General features: G+C 38.9%; 1 non-coding gene across 1 annotated transcript; it reads left to right on the forward strand.

Annotated features, from left to right (window-relative positions):
- Positions 1 to 19,247: 19,247 nt before the first annotated feature.
- Positions 19,248 to 19,366, forward strand: LOC117214891. The gene has a single exon (XR_004488962.1). It is a non-coding gene; the product is annotated as a 5S ribosomal RNA (ribosomal RNA).
- The last annotated feature ends 2,734 nt before the right edge of the window (positions 19,367 to 22,100 follow it).

The raw sequence follows: 22,100 nt of genomic DNA on the forward strand, positions 1-22,100 counted from the left end.
AACACAAACAAAGCAAGTTAAATACTAAGACTCCACTTAGACTCATAACTTACATGAAAGCAACATACCAAATCAATTATAGACAAAATACGGATAAGAAGGAGACAGACGTACTGGCTAACTAGTCGAAACTGTAAACTCAGCATAGAAAGTAAATTGAAAATATCCAAAACCAGGATAATAAGGTAACTAAACCAGTGTCACGACCGGCATACTTCAAATCCGACGGACTGACGATAGAGATAAAGATGTGGCGGCACTCGGCGACAATGTATATCGCTGAAGTGCCTAATGAACCATCAACATCCTAACGGTCCTTCCACCGAAGGCTCTAGAAGAAAGAGCACGTGGCAACGATCGCGGACGCCTAGCAAATGCATGGACGGTGGGGATGTTGAGGGATGACAAAAGAACGTAATCGGATCCGATCGAAGGTAAAATCGTAAGAGTCAGTCTTAGAAAGTCACGCCTAGAGTTCGGAAGTAGATTGTAAAGTGTATTGATGTTAAAAAAAAATAAAGTTTTCTTTTTTTATTTTTCACCTCAAATTCCTTTTTTTATTTTGTTATTTTACGTGACATTTTGGCGATCCTGCCAGGATAGTGAAAAATGTTTGTTCGGAAACCAAAAGACATTCATCATCTACGGAAGATCGAATTATTTGGGACTACGGTCATCCGCAACAACAAAGTAACTATCACGAACCAAGTGAAGTAACAATAAAAGGTAAACTGAATTCCTCTGTACGATACCGTGAAAGAAAATTTAGCTTCAGTAGCCAAGACTCGTCTTCGTCTGAAAATTATAAATCTGGGCAATAATGTCTAAGGCAAACGAATCTCAAACTTCAACCTCAACTGACCCAATGTTGCGAGCAATATGGGACAGTATTTAAAAACAGAACGAGAACATTGCCCTTTTACGAGAGGAAATGTTACGTTTGTCTATGCAAAATGACGAAGAGAACAGACACAGGACAGCAGAAATCGAGAATCTCGGGAAAACCGTCGCAGGGCTACGGACTGGGTTCGGATCCCCTGCGACCGATGAATTTGCTTCCATTATCACCGAAGACAATGAAAATGCGTCGACAGCAATCAATCGCACCGTGAATATGGCAAAAGCACGCAAACTGTCAGGGTTAGCAGCTCCAGACACCCCACCTGTCCACCTCGACATCGAACAACCCGAGGTGGAAGAAAGAGGCTATTTTCCGCCCGCTCCTCTCCACTCTACGAGCTAAGGATGCAATACGCTACATCCCAACGCTCAACGGAGATGATGATGTAGGAGTTGAAGACTTCATCAAAGAAGTGAGAAGTATGAAGGATCGCTGTATGGAGCAAGATCTATTGCTAAAAGCAATAAAAGTGGAAAAAATCGTGGGGAAAGCAGCCCAAAGTATTCGCAACATTCCTATTGAGTGTTACAGTGATCTGTACGACGCACTGAGAAATAACTTAGCAGCACAAGTGACTTCGGATGAGTACCAAGAACAATTACGAGAGTTGAGACAGGGACGCGAGGAATCAGTGCAAAGTTTTAATATTCGGTTTAGAAGAATACTCAACCGTTTGCTGTACGCAGTAACCAATGAGTACCCACAACCACTAACACGTAAAATTATGACCGATGAAATCACGAAGAAGACTGTTCGTGTGTACCTAAAGGGACTCAGACGCGACATAGGGCGAATACTATTAAGCAGTGAACCCTTGAATCTTCCGGAAGCTGAAAAAAAGGCAGCCGATGTAGAACGCTACTTGCGAGAAGAACGACAACCTAATTGGTCATGTAATCGCTTACCTTTGGTTAGTAATCGCCCCAACAACCAGCATATGCAGGTAAGACGATCTAATGTACCATCAAAATCGCCTAACACGCCAGTAGCTGAGAAACCTGCTACATTTAACCAAGTAGGAAATAGATCACCTGCTGAACGCGCGCAGATGAAGTGCTTCAAGTGCGGAAAGCTGGGACATATTGCCAACAAGTGTCAAAATTTTCTACCACCGAGCCAGCGCGATCGACCACCCGCAAGGATTCGCAAGGATTCAGGCAGTCCAGGAATGGGACGAAATACAAGAAACAACATCGAACCAGGAGATGGACGAACCGTACGAGACATACGAGTCAACATCGCCACGGGAAGACTACTCGCAATACCTTTGTCAACCCGAACCGAAGAGCGAGTATTTCTGGTCGACACAGGAGCAGGGATAAACCTGGTGAAACGTAACAAAACTGTCAACGCGATACAAATAGGGCCTAAACAAAAATTTTCTATGGGACGAGACAAATACGAAACTAACGAATACGTAACGAAACGAATTTTTGGACAAAATAACATTTTTCCGAACAATTTCACATACCGAACAATTTCCCTATTATCGAAGACGGAATCATTGGGCTACCATGTTTAGAGAAGTATAACTATTCAATATCCAATGACAAAATTCGATTAAACGACAAAACCATTTTATTTCAGGAACCAATACATTTGACTCCTGGAGAAAACAGAGTTCAAACAATCTATTTGGAAGGCAAACCAACTAAAGTATGTTTTATCAACACTGGTGAGCAAAACATTGAAATTTCTAGCAATATTCAAAATTCTCATGACTTTTCCAACGTATCAAAACTAAAAAGCCTAGTGAGAACAGATCACATTGAAAAACCAATCCGTGAATCCATCGAAAAGATTATCCTCCATTATATTGACATCTTTAATTTAGAAACCGATCTTTTACCCTGTACTAATTTAACTCGGCACACAATTTCGTTAACCAAAGACAAAATTATTAACACACGATCGTATAGACCACCGGAATGTCACCGTGACGAGATTTCGCGACAAATAGGAGACATGTTGAAGACAAATATTATAGAAGAATCCGAATCCCCTTATAACTCTCCGGTATGGGTAGTTCCGAAAAAATTAGACGCCTCAGGAAAACAGAAATGGAGGATAGTTATCGATTTCAGGAAACTAAATGAACTCACAGAACAAGACGCTTACCCTTTACCTGATATAGACGACATTTTAACACAACTAGGAAACGCAAAATTCTTTTCGGCACTTGATTTATCCTCAGGATTCCATCAAATTCCAATGAACCAGAAATCTAAAAAATATACCGCTTTTTCGACACCGCAAGGGCATTTTCATTTCAATCGAATGCCATTCGGACTTAAAAACGCACCCGCTACCTTTCAAAGATTAATGGACAGAGCCTTAACTGGACTTGTAGGAAAATACTGCTTTGTTTATTTGGATGACATAGTGATATTCGGAAAAACGATTCAAGAACATAACGAAAACCTCGCGATAGTATTTCAGAGACTCAGAGAATTAGGACTTAAATTGCAACCGGACAAATGTGAATTCGTAAAACCGGAATTAGAATACTTAGGCCATGTAGTTTCATCCGAAGAAGTCAAACCAAACCCCAAGAAATTAGACGCTGTAAAAAACTTTCGATTACCCCGCAATGCCACGGACGTGAACTCATTCTTAGGTTTAGCAGGTTATTACCGCAAATTTATTCGAAACTTTTCCAAAATCGCGAAAAGCCTTACAGACTTAACAAAAAAGGACACACCATTCCATTGGACTGACAAACACCAGATTAGCTTTGATACTTTAAAAGACAAACTCTGTAATTTCCCAATATTTCCCTTATCCCGACTTTAACAAAACCTTTAACTACTTTAACTACGACGCAAGTAACGAAGGACTAAGAGCAATACTGTCGCAAGACGGTCATCCTTGTTGTTACATTTCAAGAACACTGAATCCACCCGAACGAAACTATACCACGACAGAAAAGGAACTCTTAGCCACCGTATGGGCCGTGAAAAGATTAAGACGATATTTGTTAGGACGACGCTTCATTATTCGAACCGACCACCAAGCTCTTAAGTGGCTACACAATTGCAAAGACCCTTCTAGCAGACTGATTCGTTGGAGACTTAGACTCGAAGAATATGACTATGAAATCGAATATACAAAGGGTAAAGATAACACAACTGCAGACGCTTTATCTAGAGTTCACGCAGTAACTCGCGACGAAGTAGTTAACCTCGACCTAGTAATTGATCACACTAATTCATTCAACGCATGGAAAGACAACAACGAGAATCCGAAACTCTTAGAAATTAAACCAAATGACCAAACATTTTACCAATTAAATCGAAACGACTTAGGAGAATACGACGAGACACTTTGGATCAGAAGACTTTACAAAATTCTTAAAGATACAACAAAAATCGGCATAGGAAAAAACGATTTCACTGAATTAGAGAAAACACAGATTAAACTCATGCTAATATATTTTAACGACACGTACAAGAAAATTACTTATGCACCTAATCCCATCTTAAAACTAGACGAAAACGAAATAATACAAACAATAAAGGAAAACCATAACGACACCGTAGGACATTTAGGAATACAGAAAACGTATCAACGGATCAAGGATAAATTCAAAATTTCCGGACTTTTAGAAAGAGTAGAAAACTTTGTGAAAACATGCGACACACGTCAAAAGGAGAAACTAACACGTATCAGACCCAAAGAATCCCCACAAATCTCAGACACGCCACTTAACCCTAACGACAAAATCGCTATGGACATCATAGGAACGATGACGAAAACCAAACGCGGAAACCAATACATACTTTCAATACACGATGAACTCACGAAATATCTCATACTAGTTCCCCTTAAAACGCAACGAACTGAGTCCATAATTAACGCGCTCATTGAACACTATATTTACATATTTTCGGCACCAAAAACGATCCTAACAGATCAGGGACAAAATTTTGTTAGTGATTTAATGACGAAATTTGAAGAAGCTTTTAAAATCAAACACATCAAAACAACTTCATTTCACCCACAAAGTAACGGATCCCTCGAAAGAACGCATGCCTCAGTTAAAGATTTAATTCGTACTGCATTACATGACAATGACAAAGAATGGGATGAAGTACTTAAGTTCATTTGTTTAGGGTACAACACCGCGAAACATGAAGGAACAGGATTCTCTCCCTTTGAATTGACCTTTGGGCGAAAAGCTAACTTACCTTCCGCAATATTCAAATTTCCCACACTTACCTATGATGATATGTACTCACTTTGGCAAAAACAGTTGAATAAATATTGGGAAACAGCTCACAAAACACTTATTCAGAATAAGCAGCGATACAAGCGAGACCAAGAAAGAAAGATTGTTAAAACTCGGACTGTGTTTAGGAAAGGAGACTTTGTTTTAATTCACAACGACCATAAAAGAGATAAGTTGGACATTGAATGGTTAGGACCCTACAGGATTAACGATGTGAAAACTCCTTATTACATTATTTCTATCGACAATGCTAAGAAAAAGATACATGGTAACTGATTGAAAGCGTACTATTTTCAGGATAATGCTGACCCTAGCACTAGTAACAATACCCTTAATTAGTTGCCTTAAATTCACGGGATAGGAATTACGCTTTGTAAACAAACCCAACCAATTCACGAACGAAAACTACAACATGATAACGCCTCTGAAATTATTAGCTTCTCGAACACTAACAAATATTGTAAAATTGCTATATTTAAGATTAACGAAATAACTTTTGTACCATCCCATGCAGAAAATCAATTCATAGCGATCCCTGAAAAAAAAGCGTAAACATATACTATGATCTACATTTAAATAATTCCATTCTACTACGATCTTAGAGGACCAAGATCAATCTCACCAGGAGGGTATGTCACGACCGGCATACTTCAAATCCGACGGACTGACGACAGAGATAAAGATGTGACGGCACTCGGCGACAATGTATATCGCTGAAGTGCCTAATGAACCATCAACATCCCAACGGTCCTTCCACCGAAGGTTCTAGAAGAAAGAGCACGTGGCAACGATCGCGGACGCCTAGCAAATGCATGGACGGTGGGGATGGATGTTGAGGGATGACAAAAGAAAGTAATCGGATCCGATCGAAAGTAAAATCGTAAGAGTCAGTCTTAGAAAGTCACGCCTAGAGTTCAGAAGTAGATTGTAAAGTGTATTGTTGTTGGAAAGAAAAAAAAATAAAGTTTTCTTTTTTTATTTTTCACCTCAAATTCCTTTTTTTATTTTGTTATTTCACGTGACAGTGGAAAAGTCCGGAACGGCAGGATAACCCCTTAATCGATCGCGAGAGAAACAAGCGGCACAATAGCGCTCGTCATATGTGTTATTTTTATGAAATACATCTATATTTTTATATATGCGTACTATTAGTTTATAAATATTCCAAATTTTGTTCAATAAAAATTATTAAGATAACAATGAAGTACAAAATACCGTCAGTCGTCCGTAGCGTTCAAATGTACTGGGACTTTTCGACATAAAATCTAAACACCGCGATCACGCTGCTTGGTACTCAATCGGTTAAAGAAACAACGATACGTCTAACATGCGCGTGTGTCTCTGATATCGGACGATACCGCGCTCTGTAACTCGTTCTCCGTCGAATTAATCTTGGGTGACAGATTTACGAGGGAGAGTAATGACTCAATGCGCGAAGAACAATTGACGAAGTTAAAACTCGGAAAAAAAAAAAAGAAAAAAAGAACAAACAATGAGAAAGTTTCAAATTGTTTTCGACGATTAAGACGAAATTTAGGAATACTTACTGCGGACGATTATGCGATACGAAGCAACTGAAGCGAATGCCGCGACGCGATGTACGACTGAACGAATGCGACTGAATTATCGTACGACGATACGAATGATTAACGATACACGCGTGACGATGCCGCTCGCAATTGAAAGACCAGCACGAGACGGTTTACTAATCGTTCGCTCACTAAAATGATACTTACCTTCGCGTATGCTTGGAGATACTGTTCACAATTGAAGATTTCGCACAGGACTGTCCACTGATCGTCACGCCTGATGGAACGACTCTGTCTCCACCAACGCTTGCAGCCATGTCCACGAATGCTTCAAGATATTGACTCATCGAAGAAGCTAGCACAGAAAAGTATCACTGATCGTTGCGACTGACGAAACGATTTCACCTGCACGAGCGCTTGAAGAGCGCTAAGAGATTGAAACGGTTCTTTAGTCCACGTTTAGCGATTCGAACGCACGGAAACTGACTCGCTGCTACATGCTCACGATTAAACTACTCGAACGAGACTGCCGATACCGTTGTTAGACTCCAACAAGGCTCGAAACGGAGGACCCCAAATACGCACGCTGATTGGTGGTTTTCAAGAAAATCGTCACGCGGCATATTCGCCCGCAAGATGGCGTTTACTGCGTGAATACGCTCCAAGTGCGGGGCAGATCGTTCGCTGGAAGAGCGTGAACGATACCTGGGTGAATGCGAGGCTTCGATGTAATTGGGTAAGAGTGGCGCTCGACCGCTCGGGCCGTTAAAATCCGTCAATTATCCTTACAAGGAACTCGTAGCGTAGGAAATTAGAAATACTGCTACGAATGTTGAAGAGAATCGTTTTGGCTATTGGAGTACCCTTCTAAAATAGCGCCTTGACTGCGAAAGCGAGCAACAACGAGCTACAACGAGACAAAAGCTACATACTATCCAAAATAAACAATCTAAAGTACAACAAAATTCTTACGACAAAAAGAGAAGATAAATAAAATAAAAAAAATATGTCTAAAAAGACTCAGCTAGCATGTTCCCACAGACAAATCAAATTTTTAGGTAAAAAGAATCTAACTCTATCCCTTCTTTCAAACTACCTCCAGAGAAAGCTCCCCTCCTCCAAGATGCAGGTATAGCGATACAGAACATCAATAAAAACATGGAGTCTAGTTATTTCACAACATGTAAAACAACGGAAAAACTATACGTTATCGGCACTCACTTTTCCAAAACAGACACACACAACGATCACCTGGGCCGAGAATTATTATCTCCGAAACAAATAAACTGAAAAATAAAATAGAGCGAGACATATCGCTAAATAAGGCAGTCTTCATATTCTCTAATGAAAACACCTCGGACAACCCCAAACAACCAGACACAGAAATAAACTACTTTACAAATTATAATCAAACTAAAAATCATTTCCTCTAAATTAAACAATGAAAAATCATCCGCTTTCGACGACGTCCCGAACATTTTGCTCAAACGGTTAACCAACAAAATAAAATGATATTAAACAGTGCTCTTTAATAATATTAGCAGCCATCACAAAAGAAAAGAAAATAAAGACCGCTTCTCACCCTCAAACCTGCGATATATAAGTCTCCTAACCAACATAACCAAAATATTCGAAATAATCATAAATAACCGCCTAGTCTCCTTTTGAACAAAAAAAAAATAGCGTAATCCTAAAAAAAAAAATCAATTCGGCTTCCTTAACAAACAATGTTTAACAATCTATAATCGAATAATCGAGAAAATGAAATGTTTTAGTATTACGCGATCATTATCATGCATATTGTATCATTCTCATTTTGGCACACACCTATGTTTCTTTAAATATTCTATTTTTTTGACCATGGAAAACAAATAAGAAAACTATTAATTTCAGCCAACGCTCATACCGCGCTGAGTGCACTCGTTCTCGTCGAACAATATATTGCTCCCAATCTACATAATACAGCTATCCCCCAACAGCAATACAAGCAACCTACTAAAAATAAACTACTTTAACTACTACAAGATAAAATGGGAAAAAATAATAAAAAAAAAGGAGGACATAACTCAGTGCCACAAATGCCAGCGAATAGGCCACACAGCGCAAAACTGCAACCTAAACTACCGCTGTGTTAAATGCAGTGAGCCCCATGGCCCAGGCGACTGCACAATAAAAAAGGAAAACGCAGTAACCAAAGACAAAATATTCTGCGTCAACTGCAAAAACTATGGACACCCCGCGTCATACAAAGGTTGCCCCAAACTCGTAGAGCTCCGTAAAAAGGTAGCAGATAAAATAAAAAAAGACAAAGAAGCAAAGACACAACGAATTGCCCAAATAAGCCGCAAATACGTCCCAGAACTAAAGTTCTCTGACGTAGTGAAACAGCAAACAAAACCAAATCTAACAACCAAAAACACATCACAATCAGCAAACTTAGATCCGCGCTCAAGCCAAAGCCCAATCACAATCGATAACTCCCCCCATCCAAACATTATAAACGTTATCGAAGACTTTAAAAAAGGTATTCTCCAAGCGTTAAAAGAACAACAAATGCAATTAAACGAAATAAAAAATACACTATCAACGCACGAAGAAAGGCTCGACGCCATCTTCAGCATTTTCAATAGTACAGATGACGAATAACCAAAACACGCCAAACCAACAATCACAGCAAAAAACACATAAATTCAACCTAAAACATCTGAAAATAATTGCAATAAATGCTAACTCTTTAATTTCAAACCAAAAAGGATACAGTATGCTATCCCTAATAAATAAAGAAGCCCCCGATATGGTACTCATCACCTCAGAAACAAAACTAAACAAAAGACACAATGTACACTTCAAAAACTACACCATGATAAGACACGACAGACCGAACGCCAGTCAAGGAGGAGGAACAGCGATTCTCATAAAAAAACCCTATAAAATACAAAACGATCCTAATTGATGAAATAACAAGTTTCAGAACCTTAGAAACAACGATCATAAAAATAAAAATAAGCAATAAGGAAAATTTATTCATCACTGCAGCCTACGCAACCTACGGAAACCAGAAAGAATTTATCTACGAATTCAATAATCTTTTCGAATCTTTCTTGCAGCTCAACAAACCGGAAAACTACTATATAATAGCAGGAGACCTTAACGCAAAACATACAAGCCGGGAAAACGAAATAAACAACACGAGAGGCAACTTCATTAGAAACTGGCTAGACAATAAAAGCATCCACTACAAAACAAACTTGTACAGCTCCGAGCTACCCTCTTACCCAAAAGGCAGGCTCATACCTGGACATATGCCTAGCAGATGCGCGACTAAAATTCCAAAACCTACGTCCAAATAGCACCCTAAAAACCTTAGCCTATGACAGTGACCATAAGTGCCCTAGTATTTCAAATTAACAAAAACACATCTGACTTCCTAACACTCGAAACCCAGACCGAGACACCCAGGTACAACTACAAAAAGACAGACTGGAAAAAGTTCCAAAACACACTCGAACAAAACTGCGACCTACAGATCTGCAACAACGTCAACCTAACAAACAGACAAATCGACTCATTCTTAGACGAAATAGAAAAACACACACGAATCGCTCTCCAAAAATCCGTGCCAATCATAAAACAAAAAAATTCATGCGAGCCCTATATAAACAATAAAATAAAAGATCTACATCGAGATAAAAGCTACATACTCTCCAAAATAAACAATATAAAACTTAACTATTCTTACGACAAAAGAGAAGAATTAGAATTCCTACAGTTCCTACTACACAGAATAAAAGCGCAACTGAAACAAGAATACGCAATTTCTATAAACCATTACTGGACAAACAAAATAAAAAACACCTCCAAAAACGACTCAGCCAACGTGTTCCCACAAATAAATCAAATCTTTAGACCAAAAGAACAAAACCCCATCCCACCTCTCAAATTGCCCCCAGAAAATGCCTCCCTCACCCAAGAAGCAGGTATAACGATACACAACACCATCAAAGACACCGCGGGTAACTTCATAATACCTAAAACAATAGAAAAACTAGACATCATCGGCACCCACTTTTCCAAAATACATACGCAAAACGAACACATGGGCCGAGAACAACTAAACAGAATTATCATCGCCGAAACAAACAAACTCAAAAATGAAATGGAACAAGACAAAACAGTCTGCACATTCTCAAACGAAAACACCGCAGACAACCCCAAACAACCAGATCCAGAAATAAACTACTTCACAAATTACAATCAACTAAACACAATCCTCTCCAAACTAAACAACAAAAAATCCTCCGGCTTCGACGGCATCCCAAACATCTTACTCAAGCGCCTACCGAACAAAATAAAATGGTACTACACGGTACTCTTCAACGATGCTCTAAACAACACATACTTCCCCAGAAAATGGAAAAAAGCCAAACTGATAGCTATAACAAAAAAGGATAAAGACGGCTCATCGCCCGCAAACCTACGACCCATAAGTCTCCTCCCCAACATAAGCAAAGTATTTGAAATAATCATAAACAACCCCCTAACCTCCTTCTGCACAAAAAATAACATAATCCCAGAGAATCAATTCGGCTTCCGACACAAACACTCCACAATCCACGCAATAAACAAACTCACGTCGGACATCTGCTGGGCTCTAAACGCAAAAGATCGAGTAGCCGCCTGCTTAATAGACCTCGAAAAAGCCTTCGACACAGTCTGGATCCCAGGTCTCATATACAAATTGATCAAGAGAAATTTTCCTAAATACCTGATTGAAATAGTCTGGGACATGATCACAAGCAGAACATTCGTAATGACTGAAGGTTCACACTCATCAAGCAAAGAATTCTCCATAAAAAACGGTCTACAACAAGGTACAGTAAATTCCCCGTTACTTTTCAGTATTTACAACAGCGACTTACTAAACCTCTTTGATCTCAATACATCCACCCATAAACGCTCCATAGCCTTCGCAGACGACCTAATCATATACGTAACAGGCCGCGAAACCAAAACTATAAAAACGGAACTCCAAGAACTCTTTGAGAAAATAAACGACTATTACCACGCATGGAAACTAAAAATCAACATAAGTAAATGCGAAACCATACTGTTTAGACCCAAGTCAAGTGAAATCGGCCCAATAGAAAGAGAACACTGCAAAAAATTTCAACTAAGAGAAAAAACAGACAAAGGGGCTCTCTCTCACACCACACAAAAATTGCGTAAAATACCTAGGAGTAAACATAGACTATAAATTAAACTACAAGCAGCACACCGAAATTCAACTTACTAAGGCCAATAAAGCATTCTGGAAAATAAAAAAAACTATTCTACTCCAAACATCTCGACAGCAAAGTAAAAATTCTATGCTATCAAGCACTAATCAGACCGATCATAACCTACGGCTGCCCAATCTGGTACAACATATCAGCCTCCCAAATGGAAAAAATTCGCATATTCGAAAGAAAATGCATCAGGGCTTGCTTGAGTACTTACAGATCCGAACACAGCGGATTCAAAAAACATGTAAAAAAACAAAATAATATACGACCTAGCCAACGTTCACCGCATAGACTGTCACATCCTAAAGCTAATAAGAAACCACTTCGCGCAAGCGGCAAAGATAAAAGAAAATAGTTTAATCTTCAGTTGCTTATTTCCAAATGACGCATATTACAAAAATACTCTGACAACAGGCTACATCCCGCCAGAAGCTTTCCCATACCTTGACGAAAAAAACTACCTCCAGGACCATAATAAATAATATTCCAATAATTTATCACATGAAAAGAAAAATAGGGATCAAAACTATACTTTACGAAGAAAACCTAAATGGACAGACCGCAGACACTAGGCACAACACCAGATACAACATGGCCCTCCCTCTGAAAGACACTAAAGACATCCCCCTCCCCCTTCCCCTCATCCCACCCCTCCCCAAAATTTCACAGCACCCAAAAATATACTACCGAAGCGTCCTGTTTTGCGACCCAGTTTTCAGGACAGTAAAAACAAATGAAAACAGAATCATATAGAAGCTTCGCTCCCTCCAGCGGCTTAAACCAAAAAATTATATTAATCAGGAAAAATGTAAAGCGCCGACACATATTATAGCATGGCTACGTCGTACCGTTGCGTATCGGTACCTTTGCCTAAGATATCATTACATAAATTCACCGTTTATTGTGAATACCAAAATGTATTTAAAATTGTATCTTGGGTTTAATAAACATTGTGGCGGCACTTGACAGTAAACTTCCCAACAGTTCACGTCGCGTGACGCACGACACAAAGACCCTATACCTGCGGACAAGATGATTGCCAGATGTCGATACATTCCTACGGAATATTTCCAGCTAGCCTAAGGACCGCTATAAATCTTAGGATTTATTTCAGCTAAGGTCCTCCAAAGAGACAAACAGTCTTTGTTTATCAGTCTCGAAGTCGACCACCTACCACGGGGACACGCGAGAAATCTGCTATCTCTCACGTACGATGCTTCCCGCTAGCGACACCCTCTCAAGGGCAGCTAGCATCCTTTTCCAACGACCAACACGAATTAGCCAATAAACATTAACGTACATTTCATTTCCCTCACTTTCCGAACCAAAGCTTTTCTCAAGGAATCCGATGCCTTCGCATCCTTAGACACATCCCAACGCAGTCTTCCTCCGCAGCAGCATCGCGACAAAAAAGTCAGTCTATTACAGCGAGTCAACATACCACGATCGTTATACTTACACGGTTCGAGTCGAATAATTACCTAAGCTCTCGACATCTCGTGCAATCATTGTCCGCACTCGTAGCGCATCTCGAATCATAGCTATCCAAGCTCGAACTTATAACCGCGCATTCGCGAACCGAATATAATCGCGAGTCCTGCGCCAAGTGTACTCATTCACATTACGGTGAATAAACATTTATCGTTGAGTAAATCTGAGTTTTCCTTCCGACCCTATCACGACATATCACCTCAACATCTTAAAAAAAAAAAAAAACAAAAAGAAAAAAAAGCACTCGTTCTCGTCCGATCACGAAAGTTAAGGAGCGCTGGATGGGTGACCGCCTGGGAACTCCTTGTGGTGTGGGCTTTTTTTTATTTTTCCAATATTTTTTACTTTTCTTGACAATCTATTTTTAATAATCTATAATCGAATAATCGAGAAAATGCAATGTTTTAGCATTACGCGACCATTATCATACATTGTATCACTCTCTCATAGACGTACAAATAAATTGTTGCATGTTTTAAAGCTAAAAGAAGTCACGTTGTTTCTTGATATGCAGAAATTTTATGATAACAGATTGATATCGTTAAATTTCAAGTGCATGCGTACTCGACGAAACTTCAGCGTAAATTTTTCCGAAAACAAAACTTTGTATCAAAAATTGTCATTGCACATTTTGGACTTACTTTTGAATAGGGAATCATTTACTTTCGTCTGGCAGCATATCTTTCCAGAACATCTTGTTCTAACTATGAATGGTTAGACACCGATTCTTCGCGTCAATTTCGCGTCAATTTCGCGTCAATTTCGCGTCAATTTCGCCACAATTTCGCCACAATTTCGCCACAATTTCGCCACAATTTATTGCATTACTACTTCCTGAAATTAGAATTTCTAGTGCGTGTATAGCCTAAACATGGAAACTTTGCGGAAATTGGAAAAATTCGTGGAATTGGAAACCTTGTACTTTTATAATGAATGTTCTAAAAACATTTCAGCACTCAAAACTTAACTGTGAAACCTAGAAAACGGTTGTTCTTGCAATATCTGTGGTTCAATCTGTAAATGTTTAATTTAATTTGTAAAGTGATATTTCTATCTGTAAAACCTACAAAACGGTTGTTCTTAGAACATCTGATATTTAATTCTTTAGATTTACGAAATGGATATTAGTAAAATATTCGAAATATAAACTTTAAGAATATTCGTAGGACTTTCGGGAGAGATGTTCCGAGAACATCCAAAATTTCAGTTTCAAGGACATCTGTAAGATTTAAGATGTGCACGTTGCTAGGACATGCAAAACTTAAGTCTCGCCAACTATAAACTTAAACATATAGACTTAACATATAGGCAACATAAACTTAACATATTACTACCAGAACTTATCAGAAAAATAGAAAAATGACTGCAAGATAAAAGCAAACCCCAGTCAATTTAACCACATTACATTTACATTTACAATAAGCGGAAACCACCTAATATCCGATTGAATGGCACGCACATAACACAAACAAAGCAAGTTAAATACTAAGACTCCACTTAGACTCATAACTTACATGAAAGCAACATACCAAATCAATTATAGACAAAATACGGATAAAAAGGAGACAGACGTACTGGCTAACTAGTCGAAACTGTAAACTCAGCATAGAAAGTAAATTGAAAATATCCAAAACCAGGATAATAAGGTAACTAAACCAGAATCGCTTCTAGAAAATACTCAGAACAGTAGTCAACGCCCCATGGAATATCAGAAACGAGGATATACGCAAAACCTAAAAATACCAATGGTCAAAGAAGAAATCGGCAAGTACTCAAAAAAAGGAAAAAAAAAAAGAAAAAATACAAGGAAAGAACGGCAACGCGTCCAAGCCAAATTGTAAAGTACAAATTAAATAAATGAAAAAAAACAAAAAAAAAAAAAAAAAAGAAGAAACGGATAGCATGTTTGCCCATAAAGGAGTAATCAAAGTGATGAAAACTTTTTATAATGCTTGTTACTTGCGAATACCCACACTTAACCCTGCTGCGGTCTTCCATTTAACTAAATTATTCGGTAAGAGTTTGAAGAAGAAAGTTACCTTTGCATACAAAGATTCGTTTTTCTTTATTTTATCTTCTAACTAAGGACCGGGGAAATGTAGCGGTACGTTACTATATCCTTCATAATAACTTTCATTGCAAAGAACCGGTACATTCTATTATCGCAAAGAAAATTTTGGCATTAGTGAAATTTTTACAAACTCGTATTTTCTCTTTGAAATGTTCCAATGTATTTATAACACTCTCTGCTATTTCTTTTGCAGCTTTCCTACGCGGGTCATATTACCGTCTTATAATATAATTTTGTATCATCAGTGCGTTCCCTAAATTTTTGCTATGATCGCGCGTTTTTTGTTTTCTCGAATATGTCGGTTTCAAGAGTCAGATAAAATTTTGCTCTATACGTTCAAAAGAATACAGAAGTTCTTAGAGAAAGAAAGGAGAGCAGTAAGAACAAAGAGACCCGGAGACCGCAGCAGGGTTAAAAGCAACATGAATTTAATTTCTAAATATTTTGGTTTCTTGCATCCTGATATTAACCTTCTTCTGCTTAATCTATTTTCATCGTTAAGAAACATTTTAAACACTATTTACAATACAAAGATAAAATACTTTATTTTATATACCACATTGTGAAAATAAAGATAGTTTATTTTTTACTACATATTCAAAATATTTTATTCGTACTGTAGACCAACAACTACTTAAAATAGTATTTAAAAGAAATATTCAGAAAGAAAATTCAGAAATAGAAATAACTTTTAATTATATAAATATCTAACTCATCGGTTTCATCAGTCTCTGTAAAATACTATTTCGAATCAATTTTACAGTCTCTCACACCAGTAGTGACAAATTTAACCGCAATTAAAAAAGTATCGTAATCAATATTGAAGTAGTCGAGTAATAATGATCTTTCAATGTTTCGAAAATCATATAGAGTAAATAGAAAAATAATTATTTGCTGATAATATTGACATAATTTAACCGTTCGAGCCCCAGGGGTCTTTGAAAAACCAAAAGGGGTCGTGTCACGATCGGCATACTTCAAATCCGACGGACTGACGACAGAGATAAAGATGTGGCGGCACTCGGCGACAATGTATATCGCTGAAGTGCCTAATGAACCATCAACATCCCAACGGTCCTTCCACCGAAGGTTCTAGAAGAAAGAGCACGTGGCAACGATCGCGGACGCCTAGCAAATGCATGGACGGTGGGGATGGATGTTGAGGGATGACAAAAGAAAGTAATCGGATCCGATCGAAAGTAAAATCGTAAGAGTCAGTCTTAGAAAGTCACGCCTAGAGTTCAGAAGTAGATTGTAAAGTGTATTGTTGTTGGAAAGAAAAAAAAATAAAGTTTTCTTTTTTTATTTTTCACCTCAAATTCCTTTTTTTATTTTGTTATTTCACGTGACAGTGGAAAAGTCCGGAACGGCAGGATAACCCCTTAATCGATCGCGAGAGAAACAAGCGGCACAATAGCGCTCGTCATATGTGTTATTTTTATGAAATACATCTATATTTTTATATATGCGTACTATTAGTTTATAAATATTCCAAATTTTGTTCAATAAAAATTATTAAGATAACAATGAAGTACAAAATACCGTCAGTCGTCCGTAGCGTTCAAATGTACTGGGACTTTTCGACATAAAATCTAAACACCGCGATCACGCTGCTTGGTACTCAATCGGTTAAAGAAACAACGATACGTCTAACATGCGCGTGTGTCTCTGATATCGGACGATACCGCGCTCTGTAACTCGTTCTCCGTCGAATTAATCTTGGGTGACAGATTTACGAGGGAGAGTAATGACTCAATGCGCGAAGAACAATTGACGAAGTTAAAACTCGGAAAAAAAAAAAAGAAAAAAAGAACAAACAATGAGAAAGTTTCAAATTGTTTTCGACGATTAAGACGAAATTTAGGAATACTTACTGCGGACGATTATGCGATACGAAGCAACTGAAGCGAATGCCGCGACGCGATGTACGACTGAACGAATGCGACTGAATTATCGTACGACGATACGAATGATTAACGATACACGCGTGACGATGCCGCTCGCAATTGAAAGACCAGCACGAGACGGTTTACTAATCGTTCGCTCACTAAAATGATACTTACCTTCGCGTATGCTTGGAGATACTGTTCACAATTGAAGATTTCGCACAGGACTGTCCACTGATCGTCACGCCTGATGGAACGACTCTGTCTCCACCAACGCTTGCAGCCATGTCCACGAATGCTTCAAGATATTGACTCATCGAAGAAGCTAGCACAGAAAAGTATCACTGATCGTTGCGACTGACGAAACGATTTCACCTGCACGAGCGCTTGAAGAGCGCTAAGAGATTGAAACGGTTCTTTAGTCCACGTTTAGCGATTCGAACGCACGGAAACTGACTCGCTGCTACATGCTCACGATTAAACTACTCGAACGAGACTGCCGATACCGTTGTTAGACTCCAACAAGGCTCGAAACGGAGGACCCCAAATACGCACGCTGATTGGTGGTTTTCAAGAAAATCGTCACGCGGCATATTCGCCCGCAAGATGGCGTTTACTGCGTGAATACGCTCCAAGTGCGGGGCAGATCGTTCGCTGGAAGAGCGTGAACGATACCTGGGTGAATGCGAGGCTTCGATGTAATTGGGTAAGAGTGGCGCTCGACCGCTCGGGCCGTTAAAATCCGTCAATTATCCTTACAAGGAACTCGTAGCGTAGGAAATTAGAAATACTGCTACGAATGTTGAAGAGAATCGTTTTGGCTATTGGAGTACCCTTCTAAAATAGCGCCTTGACTGCGAAAGCGAGCAACAACGAGCTACAACGAGACAAAAGCTACATACTATCCAAAATAAACAATCTAAAGTACAACAAAATTCTTACGACAAAAAGAGAAGATAAATAAAATAAAAAAAATATGTCTAAAAAGACTCAGCTAGCATGTTCCCACAGACAAATCAAATTTTTAGGTAAAAAGAATCTAACTCTATCCCTTCTTTCAAACTACCTCCAGAGAAAGCTCCCCTCCTCCAAGATGCAGGTATAGCGATACAGAACATCAATAAAAACATGGAGTCTAGTTATTTCACAACATGTAAAACAACGGAAAAACTATACGTTATCGGCACTCACTTTTCCAAAACAGACACACACAACGATCACCTGGGCCGAGAATTATTATCTCCGAAACAAATAAACTGAAAAATAAAATAGAGCGAGACATATCGCTAAATAAGGCAGTCTTCATATTCTCTAATGAAAACACCTCGGACAACCCCAAACAACCAGACACAGAAATAAACTACTTTACAAATTATAATCAAACTAAAAATCATTTCCTCTAAATTAAACAATAAAAAATCATCCGCTTTCGACGACGTCCCGAACATTTTGCTCAAACGGTTAACCAACAAAATAAAATGATATTAAACAGTGCTCTTTAATAATATTAGCAGCCATCACAAAAGAAAAGAAAATAAAGACCGCTTCTCACCCTCAAACCTGCGATATATAAGTCTCCTAACCAACATAACCAAAATATTCGAAATAATCATAAATAACCGCCTAGTCTCCTTTTGAACAAAAAAAAAATAGCGTAATCCTAAAAAAAAATCAATTCGGCTTCCTTAACAAACAATGTTTAACAATCTATAATCGAATAATCGAGAAAATGAAATGTTTTAGTATTACGCGATCATTATCATGCATATTGTATCATTCTCATTTTGGCACACACCTATGTTTCTTTAAATATTCTATTTTTTGACCATGGAAAACAAATAAGAAAACTATTAATTTCAGCCAACGCTCATACCGCGCTGAGTGCACTCGTTCTCGTCCGATCACGAAAGTTAAGCAGCGCCGGGCACGGATAGTACTTGGATGGGTGACCGCCTGGGAACTCCGTGTGGTGTTGGCTTTTCTTTATTTTTCCAATATTTTTTTACTTTTCTTGACAATCTATTTTTAATAATCTACAATCGAAGCATCGAGAGAGAGAGAAATGTTTTAGTATTACGCGACCATTATCATGCATATTGTATCATTCTCATTTTGGCACACACCTATGTTTCTTTAAATATTCTATTTTTTGACCATGGAAAACAAATAAGGAAACTATTAATTTCAGCCAACGCTCATACCGCGCTGAGTGCACTCGTTCTCGTCGACTGTTGACCGCCGAGCGGGACGGACCCCTCGGTGCGCGCGTCGGAGTAGACTAACATCCACTAAAGTAGAAGGATCAAGTGACAAAAAAGTGACAAAAAAGTGAAAAATACCGCATCGACATCATCTCCATAAATACAAATAGGAACAAAAAGAAAATAAAATAGGATAAGACAAAATAAAACTGTACAAAGAAAATAAAAGCCACCGATAATGAAGCCAAGAGCAACGAAACGGAACCCACCGTAGACCCAATAAAAAAAGCCATCAAGAGAAAAATAATCTCACATAAAACAGCCAGGGAAATCAACAATATCTTAGGACTCCCCGCTCAAAAGACGCGGAAACTCAACCCACAACCTAACCTGGTCGCCAGGGCAAAAAGTCTAGCAAACATCCTAGGAAACACAGTTGTAGATTATCACCCCAGCCAAGAAGAAAAGGCTAACGAAATCAAAAACATGAAGCCCACAAGAGCTACTTCGCCTCCAGCGATCAAAACAAAAAATAGATACAGCATATTGCAATCTGAACCAGAGCCTCATCCACAACCGGGACCATCAAACTACTCCACACTTCGAGCTCAACCCTGGATGAAATCAGAAAAAAAAAAAAAAAACGAAACATTACGAGGCAAAACGGGAAGGCACGGTCCCACCACGCCACCGGAACAATCGGCGCAGCAGGGGCGACGCACCCCACCGTACAACCCAGGAGGCCCGGCGCCTCCAACACCGCCAAGGGGGGACCGAGCACCGGACGACGGACGCCCCACCGGATGCTCCGCGGAGGAGCGTACGAGCACCCCACCCACCACAAGAGATAACAGGCCGCCACCCATCAACATAATCCTACAAGACCCCAAGGACACGGTAACGCTCATAGAGAAAGTAGCGGGCATCAATCAGTTCCATATTAAAAGAATACACTCAGGTAAACATGCACTCTACCTCCGAAACCTACCCGATTTCCACAAAGCAAAACAAATACTCCTCTCAGCTAACACAACCTTTTACACGTACACACCCAAAACAGAGAAACACCATACATACTTGTTAAAAGGTTTAGACAATAGTTACACCGAAACAGAAATACTCACAGACCTACAAGCCTTGCAAATAGACGACGTAAAATTCACAAAAGTCACACGATTCACGACTGATCAAAAGATCAAGGGAGAACAATATATTGCTCCCAATCTACATAATACAGCTATCCCCCAACAGCAATACAAGCAACCTACTAAAAATAAACTACTTTAACTACTACAAGATAAAATGGGAAAAAATAATAAAAAAAAAAGGATGACATAACTCAGTGCCACAAATGCCAGCGAATAGGCCACACAGCGCAAAACTGCAACCTAAACTACCGCTGTGTTAAATGCAGTGAGCCCCATGGCCCAGGCGACTGCACAATAAAAAAGGAAAACGCAGTAACCAAAGACAAAATATTCTGCGTCAACTGCAAAAACTATGGACACCCCGCGTCATACAAAGGTTGCCCCAAACTCGTAGAGCTCCGTAAAAAGGTAGCAGATAAAATAAAAAAAGACAAAGAAGCAAAGACACAACGAATTGCCCAAATAAGCCGCAAATACGTCCCAGAACTAAAGTTCTCTGACGTAGTGAAACAGCAAACAAAACCAAATCTAACAACCAAAAACACATCACAATCAGCAAACTTAGATCCGCGCTCAAGCCAAAGCCCAATCACAATCGATAACTCCCCCCATCCAAACATTATAAACGTTATCGAAGACTTTAAAAAAGGTATTCTCCAAGCGTTAAAAGAACAACAAATGCAATTAAACGAAATAAAAAATACACTATCAACGCACGAAGAAAGGCTCGACGCCATCTTCAGCACTTTCAATAGTACAGATGACGAATAACCAAAACACGCCAAACCAACAATCACAGCAAAAAACACATAAATTCAACCTAAAACATCTGAAAATAATTGCAATAAATGCTAACTCTTTAATTTCAAACCAAAAAGGATACAGTATGCTAACCCTAATAAATAAAGAAGCCCCCGATATGGTACTCATCACCTCAGAAACAAAACTAAACAAAAGACACAATGTACACTTCAAAAACTACACCATGATAAGACACGACAGACCGAACGCCAGTCAAGGAGGAGGAACAGCGATCCTCATAAAAAAAACCCTATAAAATACAAAACGATCCTAATTGATGAAATAACAAGTTTCAGAACCTTAGAAACAACGATCATAAAAATAAAAATAAGCAATAAGGAAAATTTATTCATCACTGCAGCCTACGCAACCTACGGAAACCAGAAAGAATTTATCTACGAATTCAATAATCTTTTCGAATCTTTCTTGCAGCTCAACAAACCGGAAAACTACTATATAATAGCAGGAGACCTTAACGCAAAACATACAAGCCGGGAAAACGAAATAAACAACACGAGAGGCAACTTCATTAGAAACTGGCTAGACAATAAAAGCATCCACT

Source organism: Bombus bifarius, unplaced genomic scaffold (genome assembly GCF_011952205.1).
Source record: "Bombus bifarius isolate JDL3187 unplaced genomic scaffold, Bbif_JDL3187 scf7180000009250_frag, whole genome shotgun sequence".
Classification (NCBI taxonomy): Eukaryota; Metazoa; Arthropoda; class Insecta; order Hymenoptera; family Apidae; genus Bombus; species Bombus bifarius.